This window comes from Cavia porcellus, unplaced genomic scaffold, assembly GCF_034190915.1.
Source record: "Cavia porcellus strain 051 isolate PalLab524CR breed Dunkin Hartley unplaced genomic scaffold, mCavPor4.1 scaffold_15, whole genome shotgun sequence".
NCBI classification, from domain to species: domain Eukaryota; kingdom Metazoa; phylum Chordata; class Mammalia; order Rodentia; family Caviidae; genus Cavia; species Cavia porcellus.
Window position 1 is genome coordinate 55,712,043 of NW_026947498.1, and position 6,313 is coordinate 55,718,355.

General features: G+C 43.9%; 1 non-coding gene across 1 annotated transcript; it reads right to left on the reverse strand.

Moving 5' to 3' along the window:
- Positions 1-4,410: 4,410 nt before the first annotated feature.
- On the reverse strand, positions 4,411-4,483 carry Trnak-cuu (transfer RNA lysine (anticodon CUU)). The gene has a single exon. It is a non-coding gene; the product is annotated as a tRNA-Lys (tRNA).
- Positions 4,484-6,313: the final 1,830 nt, after the last annotated feature.

The following is a 6,313-nucleotide window of genomic DNA, read 5'->3' on the forward strand; positions in this document are numbered from 1 at the left end:
CTAGGACTTGGTTAAGCTAAAAGGAGAGAAAACTAACATCACAGAAGAGACTACTCCAACTATTTTGAACTGCATTAAACAATGTTAAGAGGTGATGCATACTTGTAATCCTATAAGCACTCTATGAGCCTGCCACAAAAGGATTACAAGTTCAAGCCCAGCCTGGGCAATTTATTGACTGACAGATCCTGTCTCAATCTAAAAAAAAAAAAAAAAATTTGGGAAGCTGGGCATGGCAGTACTTGCCTATAATTCCAGCATTTGGGAGGCTGAGGCAGGACGACTGCTGCAAGTTTGAGACCAGCCTGGGCTACAAAGGGAGCTCAAGATCAGCCTGAACTACATAGTGAGCCCCTGTCTCAAAAATGACAATCAATCAGTCAGTCAATCAATCAATCAATCAATAAAAATAAAAGAGTCTGGGAATGTAGTTCAGTTCTACAAACAGATAAACAGAAGGAAAGAAAGAAAGAAAGAAAAGTAAGAAAGAAAAAGAAAGAGAAAGAAAAGAAGACAACACATAAAACATTCTTGTCTGAATGCTAAACTTGCATGTGAGCCCCAGTCTGGTGCTGACTTCCTCACACAGAACAGCATGAGGAGAAGGAACCGGCAGGCAAACCCAGGGCAGGTGCCATTCTCCAGGACGCACTGCCCACCCGGGCTTCAAGGGGCTCAGGGAGCATCGTGGCCACGCCTGAGGTGTGGGTCCTATCAGATTCCTGATGTGAGCGAGACAGGCATCCAGGCACTAGCCGGTGCCAGAGATTCATTTTTTTTTTTTTTTGTCTTTCTCTTTTTTTATTGGTACCAGGGATCAAACTCACGACTGCCTGCTTGTAAGGCAGGCGCTTATGCCACTGAGCTAAATCCCCAGCCCCGAGATTCATTCTTGATTTTGTGAGATTGATCTTGATATTGTAGGGAGAAGATGACCACATTTTAAAGATCCGCACGCTGCTGAGAGTGTGGCCCACTGCAGTCCTTCCAGGGGGAGAACTAGCAGTGTCTCCTGAGATCCATGCCATGTTGGAACTTAGGACTCTGGGAAGCCAAGCCAATACCTCCAAAAAAAAAAAAAAATCCATGTAAATTATAAGTAAGTTGCAGTACACCAAAATGTAGTCCACTATTCTGTGCAATTTATATGAACTTATAAAATCATTTTCAGATTCTATAAAATAAAAAAAACTAGTATGATTGATAGTATCAATTTGGGATTATAGGCAACTACACTGAGGAAGACAAGACCCTACAATATACATTCTGGTTTGATATCTGCCAGTTTTTGAAGTTCTATGCTATATACAAAGTTGTGTTTTTATTAATACTGTTATATACTGATACATTCAATTATACTATGTCTGATGATATAGCCACTTCTATTGAAGATAACAAGAGTCAACACAGGAACTATGGTAGAAGTCCTTGCACAATGGTCTTATATGTCTTTTTTGTTTCATGTGTTTACAGGAATATGTTTTGTTCTGTCTTGCTTTGTTTCGTTTCTACCTCTAATATAGAAAGAACAGAAATCCATGTTAAGACTCATGCATGTGTAGAATCTATAAACAGTTTATGAGAGCTGATCTTATGACACATGATGAAATGAACAGATACTTTGAGGAAAAAGAGTCACTAAAGAACCCAGTGCTGATTCTGGTGTGTCATAATGTGACACCCAGCAATAGTATTATTCTATGTTCAGAGTGATATTAGCCTGCTTGGGTTTTTTCTATCTCAACACAATTGAAGATATGGATAACTGCCTGTATGTTTAAGTGTATAGGATTGATAACCATATTTCTAACTTTTTATTGAACAGTTGAACAGAACTGTTTGCAGTCTCGCTGTTTGAATTCTCACTTTACATGTTTCATTTTTGTATCTTGAATAACTATTTGTAAAATGACAATATGTAAACATCAACCAGTGATTTCTTACTGTTTATTTTTTCTCTGAATGCATGTATTATTTCTACCTATTTTCTGTTTTGTTTAGTCTTTCTTTAAATAAAGTTAAAAAAAAAAGATCCGCAGGCTGTCACCTGGGCACAGTGATAAGTGGGAGGACTGCTCTCTTAGTATAGGTGATTTATGCACTTAAAATTTATTTATTTATTTAAATATTTTTATACATTTTAGTAGATGCTTCTAATACATAATGATTACATTCACTATGGAAGTTGGTATATGTGCATGACATGTTTGAATTATTTTCATGCCCTTCCCTCCTTTTTCCCTTCTCAAAAATTATTTAAATAGTAACTTTCATTAGCCCAGTTTGACAGTGGATAATCCCAGCACAGTGGGAGGCTGAGGCAGGAGGAGCACAAGTTAGTGCCTACCCTGAGCCACCCATCCACTTAATGAGATCCTGTCTCAAAATAAAAAATAAAACAAGGATTGGGGACCTAGCTCAGTGCCAAGTTCAATTCCAGGGACCTCAAGAATAATAATGATAATAACTGACAAAAGTAAGACATGTTCAATAACTTTTGGAGCATAGGAAATCATTTTAAAACACAAATGCTTTTGTCATTGATGCCAGCATGGTGTGCCTAGCTCTTCTCTTGCATTAATGGTCCGTGTGCTTTGTGGGGAAGGTCAGTGTCTTGCTTTATGTATTTATTTATTTGTTTATTTTTCTGGTACGCACAATCTTGCACTTGTGAGGCAGGCTCTTTGCTGTTGAGCTGCATCCGCAGCCCCTGTTTATCATTCTTTATGGCTGAATAGTATTCTGATCAGCACAGCCAGCCCACTTTCAAATACCAGCGCTGGGGTGGAGGCCAGGGAGAGCTATGCTACTGTCCCAGCCCTTTTTCTGGTTTTATTTTGAGACAAGGTCTCCCTACATTTCCCAGGCTGGCCTCAAACAAAATCCTACTGCCTCAGCTTCTGGAGTAACTGAGTACCATATGTCGCTTTATAAATGTCAGTTGTTTTTTTTTTTTTTTTTTTTTTTTTTGTGGAACCTGGGATTGAACTCACAACCTTGTGTTTACCAGGCAGGCCCTTAGGCCACTGAGCTAAATCCCCCTAATGTCAGTTCTTTTGTAGTGTTGATCAGTAAATACACTTTAAAAAATTTACTTATATATTTTTTATGCATAGTGAGCCCAGGGCCTTTGCACTGAGCTATAACATTAGCCCTTTCCATTATTTAAAAAAAAACTTTGGACAGCTTCTGGTCAAATTGCTCAGTTACGCAGGCTATGCTCAAATTTGCCTTTCTGTCTTAGCCTCCAACAGTGCTTCATTTTGTTATTCTTCAGGTGCTGGGGAAAAAATCCAGGGCTTCCCACACCCTAAGCCCCGATCCTCGATCGATCAATACAATTCTTTTTTTTTTTGTCTTTTCCTTTTTATCGGTACCGGGGACGAACTCATGACTGCTTGCTCTCAAGGCAGGCACTTATGCCGCTGAGCTAAATCCCCAGCCCCGATCAATACAATTCTTTAGAAGTAGGGAAAGTAAACATTGAATTTGTGTCCCTCCCAGTGTAATGCTTTTTGCCTTAACTTTGAGTGGGGTTTGAGTCCCTGGAAATTATGTATTCTACTCTGACCCTTCGCAGTTTCTAGGCTTTCGCTTCCAAGTTGTCAAGCAGCAGATTTAAAATAAAACTTTGAGGTTCGAAGTTTAGAAAACCTAACGAAACCGTCAGTTTTCGTTTTTCCCCTGAAGTGATATACTTTAGAAGGCGACGCAAGTGATCTTTGAATGCTGTGGAAGAGGTCTGTGACTGCTGGGGGCGTCTCCTTGTCTCCTGGGCCATTTTGCCCAAACCCCCTAAGTTTAATACTGAAAGACATCACGTAAGGAGGAGCTGTGTGTGTGTGTGTGTGTGTGTGTGTGTGTGTGTGTGTGTGTATTTTCCCCTGTGGTTTAGGGGTCACCCACTCCAGGGGACCCTGAGAGTCAGCTCTTCTTTGAGTTGAGGCTGGGGCGGTGGAAACGCTGGGTTTCAGCCTGGGTGGAGCATTGGCTCAAACCCCTGCCTCTAGCGGTAGGGGAAGAACCAAAACAAGATTTTTTAAAAAAATCCTTTGAGAGATTGCAAAAGATCTAACCCTCTGTCTTGAGTACATTCTACCATGCAGCTACAGCATGAGTCTTTCTAATATATTTATTTATTTGGTACAGCCGATCGAACTCACGTCCTTGCACTTGCCAGGCAGGCGCTTATGCCACTGAGCTAATCAGCAGCCCAAGTCTTTCTAATTAGAAAAAAAAATTAATTAGAAAAAAATTAAAATTTGTGATTCTTTTTAAAAATGTTTTTATTGGTACTTGTTCGCAGTCCATAAAAACAAGTCCCACGGTACTGTGGGACTTGTATATATCACATTCTAACGTAAGTTTTTCCAGGAGTGACTTTTTGTGGTCGAAATCAAAATATATAAGCGCCCAACGTGGGGCTCGAACCCACGACCCTGAGATTAAGAGTCTCATGCTCTACCGACTGAGCTAGCCGGGCAGCTCACGAAGGCGTTTCTTTCAAAGTTGGTGATATTCGCAGCCTGCACTTCCACCTCTAGGTGGCTGAGGTCAGGGGATTGCCAATTTATCTAATTTAACAATGTCTCAAAGTAAAAGTTAAACTTAAACAGGGTAGCTCAGGGGAAGGGTGCCTGGCGTTGAGTGCCTGGCACTGGAACAACTTTCTGGTGTTTCCCTGGGCTGATTCATTGCTAGAACCCGATGCAGCGCATTGCAACGCCGCATGGTGCAGCCCCGCCCTCCGCGGTTTCCTCTCGCCCCCGGGGACCCCGCCAGCCCCGCCCCCGGCTCAGGGCCCGCCCCCGACGCAGGCCCCGCCCTCCGCGCTTCGCTTCCTCCCGGCTCCAGGCGACCCTCCCGGCCCCGCCCCCCGGTGCAGGCCCCGCCCTCCAGGCTCCTCCGCTTCCTCTCGGCTCCAGGCGACCCTCCCGGCCCCGCCCCCCGTGCAGGCCCCGCCCAAAGACAGCCGCCCAGTGCACCGCTGGTGTTCGGGGCTGGAGGTGGGCGCACCCGTGGGCTCCGTAGTCAGGGAGGCTGAGGCAGAAGGCTCGTAATTTAAGCTGGTCCTAGGGAATTCAGTGACTTATCGAGATCCTGACTCAAAAATAAAGTGAAATTAAATATGTAAAGTAAGCTGGAATGTAGTTTTAGAGGTAGAGCGTCCCTGGATTTCATCCCAAGAATGGAAAAACCAACGTCCCTGGAGCACTCACATGTAGGTGTGTCACTCTCCGTGTTCCGCGCCGCAGCCTTTTGCCCAGTGCGGAAGTTAGTCTTTAACACCAGCGGGTTTGTCCTCAGGGTCCAGCCCCGAGTGCCTCTCTGTGGCAGTGCTCTGGTTCCCTGGGGAGAAGACCGAGGAAAGGACGGAGGGCCGGCACGGCCGCAGGGGTAGCAGGGAACAGCGTGGAAAAACAGCTGTCAGTCACTGTGACCTTAGGGTGCAGTGTGGTTCTCTCTTCGGAAATGAGAAGCTATCAAAATTCAGATGCCCAGCTTGCAACCAAATGTACTATGTTGGCTTTCAGAGATCAATCGATTTCTCTTCCGTTTTGTGTTTTAGTTTTTTAAATTAATTCCCACAAACAGCGTGTGGTTGGTCCTTAGTACTGGTTAAACTGAAGCAGGCGGATCTTAGTGAGTTTCAGACCAGCCTGGGTTACTCAGTGCGTTCAAGATCAGCCCATACTACTGTACATAGGGAGCACCTATCTCAAAACAAATAAAAATAATTCAAAACCAAAGCAAACAAAAACAAATGGGTTCCCACAATACAAAGGTTGAGACTTCCTGCCTTAGGCAGGACTTCTCAAATTTTCAGATGCTCATCTGTCACCCAGATTTGGTGGTGTATTTCTACTATCCCAGTACAAGGGGGCTGAGGCAGGAGGACTTCCTGATTGAAGCCAACATGAGCTAATAGAGAGTTCAAGGCCAGCTGGAAAACATAGCAAGGCCCTGTCTCAAAAACACACCCTCCTGAGTCCAGGGACTTTATTAAGTTGCAAATATTTTCCTTCCTCCCTCCCTTCTTTCTATCCTTCCTCCTTCCCTCTTTCCTTCCCTCCATCTTGCACTGCGGGCCAATCCCAGGCTTTGTGCAGCCAGGCCTTGGCAAACCCTGCTCAGAGCAGAGCTGCTTGGATAGCAGGTGGCTGGCATAGTGGTTTTCAGCACGCGGATTTATGCACCAGACATATAAATACTGCAATTCTGAAGATCCCATTAAAGTTTAAGAGTAGCTCTAAACGCACTGTAAATCTTGGAATCTGCGGTGGTCTTCAGCCCGCTTCAGTCCTCGATGTTG